Consider the following 13,007-nt stretch of genomic DNA (forward strand, 5'->3'; position numbering starts at 1 on the left):
GCAGAATTCAACATAACATAACAAGAGTTCTTCCCTTGGATTCGAACCAGTGATCTTAGGGTTGGCAAGCAGCCACCCTAACCCCTACACTACAGTGGAGTTGTGAAGAAGACTGTTGTCTGTTAATGATCTGCACACTGTCAACATCTAAAAAGTTAAATATTTGAAAAAGTATAAATAGTATAAAAGAGAAAAATAATAGCAATATTGTCCTGAAAAAGCTGCACGTTTTGATATATGAATTGTTGAAATAGCACAAAGTATGAAGGACTAGAAGAAGACCGTAAAAAGGCGGAAGAAAATGGCCAAACAGAAGAACAATAGTGTGACTGCTTCAGCAGTCACACTAATAATTTATATAATTCTACGGAAAGAGGAAAGCAAGAAGTTGAGGAGCAGAGGAGGGGGGAGACAAGGTGATGATGATACAGAGAGAAATTAGATTGTCTTATGGAAGAGGAAGACATTAGCAAGCTGTCAAGAGAGGTGAAAATTGGAAAAGCCCCTAGAAGAAAATGGATTCAGGAAAACTGCAGAGTGTGAAGAAATTCTAACAGGAGGGAGAAAATATAGAATAAAGTGAGGAGTGAATGGAGACGTGATGAGGAACAGTTGACAGCTGGAGGTGGTGAAATTGTGTGGTGAGAAGAGATGGCAACAAGACAATGACAGAGGGCAGAATGAGGTGTGCTACCCCACCCCCACCAGCCCCACCAGCCCCCATGTATATACAGACACATTAACATGATAAACCAGCAGGTGCAGGGTCGATAGCTAGTTGCTGTAGTGGGCACATTTACAGCTTATTAAAGGCCATATGGAAATGCAAGACTGCTCCACAGGGAAAATTAAAGGAGAGAGGAGAGAAGAATGAAGAGAAATGCTGATCAAAATGAGGCGAGAGAGAGAGAGAGAGAGAGAGAGAGAGAGAGAGAGAGAGAGAGCCGAGTCAATCAATTCAAAAGGGGGGAGGGGTAAAAACTTTGTGGTCGCAAATATAATTCTGATGACATATACTGTATGATGTGATATAATGATTGCTAAAACTAAATCCAGAAAAAAACACCTTTAGGCAACAGGCATACACGTTATTTTTCCATGTCAGATCCGCATGAAACAAACCAACACATTTTCTCCAGAACTGATAATTACACCATGATGGGTGTCAACAGACTTCAGAGTAAAGGTAACAAGATGTGTGAACTCCACAACTGCTGCAGGTGACACACACACACTATTGCTACAGTATAGGCAACACTACAGTTGTCACTCTGTGAGTGTTGTGCCATGTGAAGTCCTCACAATGCTGCTCTACATCCAGCTCCCTTTGCAAAACAGAACCAGTCCACTCAGCTTCTCTTGTCTCAGTCCTCCACGGAGCCGTTCAGCTCTATGAGCTCTGCAGGCAACAGGGTTAATCAGAAACAGTGTGGTGCACAGATAACTCAACGTAGAAATGAATGTATTTCACAGCTGAGAGACAACTGTCAGCATTTCCACATTTAGCCAAAACCAGGATGTTGTTGGTTACACAAAATCACAGGTGCAGTTTAGGCAGTACAACAAAATCAGCAGCTTTGTCCCTTCTGCAGTTACTTTATCACTTGATGCGTTCATGTGAATTGTGTTTGTAAAAAAGACTATAAAAGACTCTTTTTTTTTTTTTTACTTAACTCCATCAACCTGAATGGATGATGTAGAATGACAGTTCCAAAAATATAAAATGAATGAAGATGATAAATGTAAATACAATAACAAATTACTTACGAGGACTAACAGACACTGAAAGTTGTGCACCATAAACCCCTGCAGTGAGTCCAAAGTCCACAGACAGCAGGGATCAAGAGTAATATCCACAGGTTACAAGGCCAACAAACACTGTCTACTGTCTGACAAAAGTATAGTACATTCCAGCATATAAGCTGCAGTGTGGTAAATACTGCAGGTGTCAAGGACAGTGAGCATGTACGAGATGAGTCCAGTCAAGTTTATGAGTCTTGGAAGAGAAGGGAAAACCTGTCAATCAGCCACTGCCTGCACAGCTTCAAGTCAGACTTTGTAATTACTGAGGTTAGTCCCCATTTAGGTTTATTGTGCATTTAATACAGAAGCTGAATATTCAGGAGGAAGTTAAAGTTTCTGCCAGTTTTGGACTTTAGAGGAGGATGATGTGGCTGTTTACTGGAGGAAGTGTGCACCAGTGTAGACTCAACAAAACTCTTTAAAAAAAAAAAAAAAAGAGGACTATTTTGGGCCAGCACCTCAGGAGTGATGCAGTGTGCGTTTTCTCTGTATATGTGGTATCAGTGTGACAAGTGAGAGTCTATAAACTTGTATTGGCGCCAAGCTGTCATCATCTTTAGCACCGAGACACATGATGAGCTGAGAAAGAGTCAGTGTGTGTGTATGTGCCCTAGTCTCTGTGTGTGTGTGTGTGTGTGTGTGTGTGTGTGTGTGTGTGTGTGTGTGTGTGTGTGTGTGTGTGTGTGTGTGTGTGTGTGTGTGTGTGTGTGTGTGTGTGTGTGTGTGTGTGTGTGTGTGTGTGTGTGCGTGTGTGTGTTCATATTGTCACATTAACTTGTAAAGTTTGTCTGCAGAACACCAACTGGCAAAATGGATAAAATAATAAAGAGCAGAGCAGCAGAGTCAGACTCAGGACAAGAGGAAGAGATGCTGGAGGACATTTCAGGCCAGCTACCTGAAATACACTCAGTGAATTTAAAATTGCATGTGTCATGTTTACAGTTCATCTCTGCTGCCAGACCACAGGCAGCGCTGGCACCACTCATCTTCACATGAAGTCAACCAACTGTGCTATTCCCTTAAAGGTATAATGTGTAGGAATTACCCCCATCTAGCGGTGCGGTTGCATATCTGCATTCACGTGAAATTGGGCAGACGTCAGACAGACAACAGACGCTGCATGTAACAGGATAAACAAGCCTCTATGTAAACAAGTGGTCCGCCAGCACGAGGCAAAACAATACAGGCGTGACAATATGTTGTCATGGTGATGTTGTATTGTTTACCTGACCCACGTTTTACCGTCTTTCTCTCGTCGAGTAAAATGACAACTGGTTGGTTTGCCGACGGCGTCATTCAGGTGTCTGACTGCACCTGAATGCAACATCAGTGCCTCCGTCCTTCCTCACACTACACAGTGGTGACAGTTTTAACAGGCGCTACCTGGAAAACTTTCTCCCCGAGCCGACAGCTCCGGTGAGTTTCTATGGTTACCTACGGTCACGCTGCCACTGAACATAAAAAATGGCGATGCAACATGGCAGCCTCGGTTCGGTGCATCGCCCACCTATGTATTTCTAACTACTTGTAACAACTCATTCTAAGGTACGAGAAAGCTTTCATTTGTATGCGGGTGTGATTCGACTTCAGTGAAATACGTATTTAGGAAAGCAATATTTGATTTTTGCTAATAAAAAGCCAAATAAGTTACATACTGGGGCTTTAAAGAACATGGTGGATGGAGTGTGCAATGAGAGATACCTTCAAAAAGCTCAGAGCAGATTAGGTCATCCATCCTCTTGCTTCTTGCTCTCCTCTCGCACCTTGACATCCTCCTCCTTTGTAGATGCCAGCTCAGCCTATAGTTAAATGAGGCAAGAGACGAAAAAACATAGAGTGAGGTTTTAACATAATACAATCAGGCTAAAAACTATGGGATTTCCTGATAGTGAAAAAATGAACCGGCACAATAATACAACACAGGAGTTAGTTTTGTTTCTTTTTGTGAGAGTGTTTTATCAAGTGACAATGTATTTTGCATTCTGACAGTGTATTTTGGATCAAAATAAGAAGTGCTGTCAGCTGACTCTTGGTTCACAAAATAATGATATTTCTCCAATAAGACAAGTATCAAGTGGTCCTTACTTATCTTAGCCAGTGTGCACAGGGCCATCAGACAAACCTTTGGGTCCTATATGCAGTCTCTGTGGAGCCCCTTCCTTTCTTTATCCATGTCTCTCATGCACATATGAAAACATTTTTACAAATAACTGAGCCAGCAAATGTAGAGATAAATCACTAATAGTCCTAATAGACCATTACATATCAAACAAGAAATAACAATCCAGACAGGTTACGTTTGAGGTCAGTGTTGCTAAGTGTAGCCGGGACGGGTCTGCTCGGTCCCGACCACGCTGTTCGTGTGTAGTACTCTGCGTTCATTCAGTGACCAGGGGACACGGGGCTGATTCTCACATCAACTTTATTCCTGCATGACGGTGACATGAGACACTATGTGAGTGCAATGGTCATCTCCTCTCCACATAACTCCTCTCTCAGTGAGGGACAGCGCAGACTCACTACTCACTACTACATTTCTCCACAGTAAAGTAAACAAACATTTCTAACATGGCGGCCAAACACAGACATACCTGCATGACGGTGACATGAGACACTATGTGAGTGCAATGGTCATCTCCTGTCCACATAACTCCTAACACACACAAAAAAATAAAATACATTGAGCATGTAGGCTACAACATGGAGGACCGACCCACACACACGCACGCACACACTCGCTCACTCACGCACACATATACAGGGAAAAGTCGCAGCAAAACAAACTCTCCTTCTCTCGCTCAAAATGGCTCTTAAAACACGCCACTACACAAAGGCCTCCATAAACACATCTCGAAACATTTGTACACCAATATTCTTCCGTTAATTTTGCATTTAAACTCAAGAAATATGATTTGTTGATCCCAGAGCAAAACAACATACCTCTCTCAGTGAGGGACAGCGCAGACTGAGGAGAAAGGAAGCTACGCACCGTCATGTCCTCAAACTTTCAAAATAAAAGCTCAGATTTGTAAAAATAAAAGAAATACAAAAATAAATCCACAAAAACTTGAATTATATTACTGATAATCCATATTTAAAGTAAAAAGAACCTAAAACACATCATGTGATGGATTTTGGTGAAATTAATAATAATAATATAAAATAAAAAATACCAAAATATGCTGTTTCCTTTTTCTATCTGTTACATAAGCTCCTCTTAGTTGAAACTTCTACAAATTATTACTTGAATTATCTTTTAGTTGTCACTCATGTCCTCAGTAGGCCTAACATTATTCAGAGATGAGGGACCTGCTGCTGCTTCACTCTCTGTAGTTTCTGAAATGTCGGGCCATGGGGCTCATGATGTTAAGCTATGATGCTTAAATTTATATTATGCTAAAACATATTCTCCAAATTATCCTGGATGACTGCCTCCAACAACATCAGGCTACTGATATTAAACAATTAGCAAATTGTGCATACAGAACTGACATTGCCTCTTGACCTGCTTATAATGCACTCCACTGATGAGACAGTCCTGATTTTTCAAGACTCCTTAAAGCAGATATCAGCTTCACGGCCGTTTCGGCTAATGCTGCGTTCAAGGCAGGCTTTTGAAACCGTAAGTTACAGCTTCAAGTCACAACTACGACTTGGTAGCGTTCCAGGTAACCCGTAGCTCGTGTTTTTACCATCCTGTTGTCTGTGAAAGTTCCCTATAACGGCCACTCGTAACTTCCGACCCGTGAACTCGTACCAGATCGAACTGGTATGACTTCACAGGAAGGAAAAACACAAAGTACGAGTTTCTTTGAACGCACCATGAGTTAGCAGCCCCCGCCCTTGTCAGGCATCAATTGGTCCTCGTGCTACGTCACCACATTCACGCGCATCCCTTGGCTGCACACACAGCCCTTCATGCCGTTCTCTCTCCTCATTGGATAACACTTGTATCCCACAAGGAAAATTTTCTCCTCGGGTTACAGCAGAGCAGAGTGACGGAGAGACTCGTGTTTAGGCTGAAATACTTCATGTAAGTGATTGCTGACGGAAAATAGGACTATTTAGGACTTATATTAACAAAAACATTCCACTGATATCTGCTTTAAGATCAAATATTGTTTTTATGATGTGAATTAAGACCGACCGGAATGCACCAGGAACAGGAACAGACTGAAAAAACAAGGTTGATAAACAGCTGCTTTTATGTTTTAAATGAAATTGTCTTGTGTTAATAGGCTTATACTTCAAATATAATTTAACCATCTGAAATGCAACCACAGTGATAACCACATCTTATATTTAAATTAGACTCTGACTCATTGATCATCATGGTTTTGCATTTGAAAATGTAATCCTCCTCACTTCTTTGATCACTTGGCATTACATGCATTTTGAAAGTCATTTTTGGATAAGTGTTTAACGGAACGCCCGAAAGCCAGTGGTATCAAATTAATCTTGAGATTGCAGTGAATCCATTGCTACCAAACCCGTCATGCTATCGTAGACATACCGCTAACTCATGCCACAACTTTTCGTAGTGGACTTCCGGTGTCGGTTTCTTTCTATCCCTTTCTTTTAAAGAGGAAATGAAACAGCCAGCCAAATTAATACAATTCATTAAATATATTTCCAGTGTGCTTAAAAATTGTCAAACTAATACAAAAAACGTAAACATTTAGGAAAAATTTGAAGTTTCATTTAGCATTTTTTAGCTAGTGCGCAGCCATCTTTGTTGGACGCCAGTGTGTGACGTCACTGGGCTGGCAGACAGAACTACAGACGGTGAAAAACTGAAGGCACAGGATCAAAATTGACACCAGGGAGACCACTGATGTATTGCTCCTTCATGTGACAACGAGTTTTACAGTGTTAAAACGTAGAAAAAGAGTAAGGAAAGTTGATCATTCACCGGATCAACCGACTACAACCTGACGTTACTCCGTCAGTTTTCAGTTTCGCTGCCTACAGCGCATCCTGCTCCGACCGCAGGTGAAAATCACCGCGGGGAGAGAGACGCGGAACCTCCTACACACACAGCAGCGATCTGATGTAACATCGGCTTTGACTGTAAACCTTCATCACCACAGTCTCCCTCATCAACACAATGTCCGACCAAACAGCCCCTCTCATCCACAGTGTTCACCAAACTACAGGTTTCACAGCAGCATCTAAACCACAACACCTCAAAAATATTAAAAAGCGACCTGATTGATCACAGTCCTCCACACATCCTCATCCTCAGCAGAGACACCGCTTGATCAAATATGTTCTTACCTCCACTCTTGTGTCCAAAACAGCCAGTAATCATCCAGCTCAAACTGTTTAACTGTTAATAATCCACCACGATACTATTCCCGTTTACGTCCCGTTTACACCCCGTTCCTCGCGACCAGCGCGTTTCATCCATGCATTGTGTGAAAAAAAAAAAAAAAAAAAAGTTTTAGCTAGCTTTAGCTTCAAGTGTCCTGACAGGAGATGCTGACACGAAGAGACAGTAAATCATCTCTGGACCTGGTAAATTAACGTTACCGAGTCCAGACCACCGGTCCAGACCGCCCGTGACACCGCGTCCGAACTGAGCAGCGGGCCGTGGTGGCCGTGTCCCGGTGGACGTAACGTTAGACCGGGAGAAAACGACTGAGTGGGCCGATCAGAAACAGCGCTAAAACTTCTTTTTTTTTTTTTTTTTTTTTCACACAATGCATGGATGAAACGCGCCGGTTGCGAGGAACGGGATGTAAACGGGACTTAACAGTTGGACAACCAGGGTTTATTTGGGTGAGTGACATGCTGCTCTTGGTGCTAGGCAACTGAGCCGCAGTCTCGTGCGTCTGACGTCTGTCTGAAAGTCGCTGCACGCAGAGAGTCCACCTGTCCACCAGGAGGACTAAACCATTTTGCACAGAGGGGGCCCACTAAAAGCTTCCACTATTTATTTATTTTTATTCAAAGCCCAGTTTCTCAATTCAGTCAATTTATAATTTACTTATTTAATTGGTTTAAAATAAAAATAAAAAAAATGTAAAGAAAAACAGTCTTTTCATTCAAGGCTTTGAGGGACCTCACCCCATTTGTGCGCCTAGGTAATTAGTCCCACACACCTGAGTGTGCAGGGTGTAGCTGTTAGCTAGCCACCTGAACTCCCTACAAGCTAAATTGAGGTTGTAAACAGCTAGTCACAATGAGAAAGCATAACGCGTTTTAAAATCTCAGTTTTATCACAAGAGTTTGGGTTGAGTGGGTTCCTAAAGTGATATTGCCAAATGACAATGATAGTGAGTTTAATATCATCTTATGTTTCAGGTCATTATCTTCATTGTTTGTCTTGTCTGATTACTGTATTGCATAGCTTTCATGAACACACAGCACCAAGTCCAAAAGGCCGTTCATTCACTCTTGTAGCCTAGAGGCCGCATAATGTAGAAGTACCGACAATTATGGATGGATGGGTGTTCAGTCCATACAGAAGTATCCAAGTGTCTCTCTTAGACACAAGAAGCAATGCAAGTGCAGAAACTATGGAATTAGCTCAACTGCTACATTAACATTTCTTCTTTGAATGAAGAATACACATAGATTCAGCAGCATAACAGAGCAGCCTATACGGAGACAAGTGTGCCAATACAATAATTCCTTCCGATCACAAATTAAATTTGATGAATACTACAAAAGAAAACGCAAGCTCATTTCACACTGGAAAACTAACACACACTAACTTCTGGCCTGATGGATGTTCATGCCCAGGTCAAAGGACTCAGTGGTCTTTATCAGCCTTGGCCCTAATCTACAGTGATGGAAACATGGCACCCAGGTGAACATGGTAATTTTAGCACCTTTTCCAGTGTGCTGCCATGACTGCTATAGCCCTTGGGGAGTTGCTATGACTACTCCATCTGTAGTGTGTGTGGTGTCTCAGCCACTACCAAGTTATTCAAGCCCATAATGAAATGTGGTGAGGACAATACCTACAGACAGTGAGTGAGTTTTCAGCACTTGGAGCTGCACCTATAATATCGGTCAAACAACAGATTATAATGACAATTGATATTCAAAATTTCATCAAGCTTTGAACCAACAGTGTGTCTCCTCTATGTTCAAAATGCTTTTGCATGTCTTGTTGAGAGGCAGATTACTGAAGGGTCGGTGGATCCATCTCTGCCTTTGTTAATGAGGCAGAGCTGATGACAGACTGCTAGGACTACAAATCATCAGGTGCTCCTGAACACAGCATTTAACAGACTGTGGTGTTATGAGGTATTAGTGATGGGAATTGTGTGAGGACTGTCAGGATTAGATGAGGTTATTGATTCATGGGAAAAAAAGGATGCCATCATCATCATCTCCACTTGTTAACACAGGCTGCATGTTAAGGAGGTCCGCCTTCATAATGAGCTGCTTGTCTTTGATGAGATCCAGAGGAGTGGATGTGACTGGATTATCCACATATGTCAGTGTGACTGAGCTTTCTGGTTTCAATTAGCATGTAATTTTCCACAATCATTATAATCATTATATCTGTCACCTGAAGCACCAACGAGTGTCTTGACTGGAAACCTTTTCACAGCTTCATTCAATAATCTTACCTATCAGCTGTCTAACTCTAGTAATTACTACTGACAATGTGTGACTCATTCTTTCATTGTCTCATGACCCTAAAAATACCAAAGCCATACAGTATGATCCTGTTTTAGATGAGACAAACAGGTCATATTGTGTTCCAAAACATTTTCCTGAATTAAAGGTGAACTGAATACATGAGGGGGAGATATAGTGACATAGCCTAACCAGCACCCCGAAGCTCTTTTTGTTATGGAGACTTTACTCATGTCACTCTCACCTCAAATCTGGCTGGCTTGTGTACTGTCCAACCCATAAAAACAGGACCATTGACTTCCTGTATGCCAATGTTAGAGATGCATGTGCAGCATCCCCAGTAAGAGTAGCTACATTTAAAGCAGATATCAGCTTCACGGCCGTTTCGGCTAATGCTGCGTTCAAGGCAGGCTTTTGAAACCGTAAGTTACAGCTTCAAGTCACAACTACGACTTGGTAGCGTTCCAGGTAACCCGTAGCTCGTGTTTTTACCATCCTGTTGTCTGTGAAAGTTCCCTATAACGGCCACTCGTAACTTCCGACCCGTGAACTCGTACCAGATCGAACTGGTATGACTTCACAGGAAGGAAAAACACAAAGTACGAGTTTCTTTGAACGCACCATGAGTTAGCAGCCCCCGCCCTTGTCAGGCATCAATTGGTCCTCGTGCTACGTCACCACATTCACGCGCATCCCTTGGCTGCACACACAGCCCTTCATGCCGTTCTCTCTCCTCATTGGATAACACTTGTATCCCACAAGGAAAATTTTCTCCTCGGGTTACAGCAGAGCAGAGTGACGGAGAGACTCGTGTTTAGGCTGAAATACTTCATGTAAGTGATTGCTGACGGAAAATAGGACTATTTAGGACTTATATTAACAAAAACATTCCACTGATATCTGCTTTAATTCTTTTAACTTGATTTAGTTGTTTTTGAAAGTTTGAAAATGTCAAGTGTAGGGTTATAACTATGGAGTCACAGGTAGAAATCCTGAGCAGTCAAGCAGGGAAGGCAGGATTGTAAAAGGTTGACCTGAGGCAGACAAACGAGGATTGAGGTGCAGCAGGCCACACAGGAGGACAGGAGGCAGTGAACCTGAAGTTCAAACACAACTCAAGGATACTGCAGAAACCTAGATGAGACAGACGATTGTAGTACTATAACACAAAAAATAATCTGAACAACAGTAGGCTACAGCGCTGTGGTTGCTGTCTGTGCACAGCTGAGTAGCTGGGAGGAGGGGACTACAGCTGTGTCTGAAATCAAACAGTCATGTGAAAAGGTTAGAACACTCCATTTACGCCAAAGATAGCAATTCCTGCTGGGGAACCCTCACATTCATTATTAATTAAGTAATTAGATTCAGGTGCAACTGATTAGGACATTATTACAAAGGATTTTGGTGCAACCTGTGTACTTTAAACAAGAGGCATTTAGTTTTGCTCCTTATTGTTGTGATATCACCACAGTGAGATCCAAAGAGCTCTCTGCGGCCTTCAGAAAGATTGTTGATGAAAATTAGTCTGAGATCTCAAGAGAATCTGACATCAGCTATTCTACTGTTGGGAAAAATTATTTATAAGTTTATATCTACCAACATGTCCAGGTCAAGACATAGCCAACAATCCTAAAATGTCATCAGGGGACCTGCACGAGGTTCTAGTCACAGCTGATGTCACAGTACATACTACATCTACCATCAGAAAGAGACTGGACAAGTTTTGAGTACATGGGAGCCGTGGAAGCAAAAAAACAGGTGAGTCACCTGGGCATGACACAGTATGTAAACTGAAGACAGCATTTGAGCAACAGAACCTCGAACCAAATGTCATGGTTCAGGGTTGGTTTACTGCAGCAGTGCCTATAGCCAGCTCCCCTACACAGAATCCACAATGAATTCTTCATTGTATCAGACAGCGCTTGAGGATGTTGTGAGACCATGTGTCCAGAAACTGAAGCTGAAGCAGAGATGGACCATGTAACATGAAACAACCCAAAACATTCCAGTAAACCCACCAAGGAAGGGCTCAGGAGGAAGAAATTGAGAGTCAAGTCAAAGATCTGAATCCTACACATCACACAGCTGAAAGAATTATGCATCAAAGAGTGGGGTGATCTCTCTTCCAGTCGATGTGAGAGTATAGTGGACGGTGGTATAGTGGACGGTCAAAGGAAATGATTCGCTGAAGTTATTTCAGGGGAAATAGTAACAAGAGGATAGGCTGTGCTAGAAGATTTTTTTTCTAGTTAATATCATCATGATCAAATAACCAAAGACATAAACAAAAGCTTAGTGCAGTTGGCTTCTCACTGCACCACAACTGTTTTTTCTTAAGTTCTTATGGATTCTTCACATCTTTCCTGAACCTCATGGTTCATGGAGGTGGAGGAAAAGAGAGGAGATTATTCCTACTTATCAACTTCTGTCTAGTCATCAGACATAAATCAGGTTTATCAGAACCAACCCTGTGTGCAGACAGATGTTTATGTCAACAGGAACCTAAATCCTCTCTGTTATTTAAAGTTTCTCTCCATTTTCCACTTGTCTCAGGTGGGATCATGCATTTTACGGATTAACACAATTTTCACATAAATAATTTCTTCATCCTAAAAGAATTTATATTACGCATTTTTTTCTTGATGTTGTGTCCAGTCACACTGACTTTGTTTGAGATTTTTAATGGACAGAAGGAGTGTCTGCAGCAGCTACAGAGAGTTGATACGTTCCCCACGACTCTTCAGAACTGCTGTAAGGGTTTGTCGATGTTTTGGTCTCAGTCTTTAAATGAAAATTGGCTTGATATTTTCTCTCCTGTTCAGAGCTATACAACAGCAATTTGATTGATGAGTCGCATTGAGTAAGTCAAGTGGCTGGTGAATCAGACCAGTAAATTAATTGTTAATGGGTTATGACAACTTCCTCTCTGTTCCTCTGACCTACTTTGACCCCCTAAGGATGAGATCCGAAAGAGCCCTTTGACCTCAGTGTAAATTAATACCAATCTCTTTAAGAAACAAATTGATAGAGACATGGGCACACACCCTACTACTTAGAGGCTCCAAATATCAAATTGATTAAGTCTGCTAGACCTTCTAATGGCCTCTAAGTTTAGTTACATCATTACATCGCTGGATTAATTAAGCAAAGCTCCTAAATGACAGCTGAAGGTACAAATCCTGCCTCTGGCTCCAACCATCTGTGCTGAGGTCCCGTAGAGTTTACATCACTTCTGTCTGCACAGTGCTGTGAGCAGGAGCGCAGCATCATTAAACTCTAGCAGGAGTCACATAGATGCAGAGATTAGTATCAGGCCGGAACCAGCAGGTAAAAGGAAGCTTGTGCCAGTGCTTTATAAAACAATGAGAACATGTGAAGGTGAAATAGTTTACTGAATCATTCTCACGTTTCAGTCACAATAAGTTTGCAATTAGGAGAATAAAGACAACAGCAGAAGACATACCAGTACATGTTAAACCCTCCTCCGCATCAGACCAACCACTGATGTTTTACACAGGACGGTGATCTTACATCAAGGCTCTGCTCCATATCAGCACAGAGATCATTCCCGAGGGAACCTTAGCCAAGGTCAGAGTAAACAGTAGTAT

Source organism: Trachurus trachurus (assembly GCF_905171665.1).
Source record: "Trachurus trachurus genome assembly, chromosome: 13".
Lineage (NCBI taxonomy): Eukaryota > Metazoa > Chordata > Actinopteri > Carangiformes > Carangidae > Trachurus > Trachurus trachurus.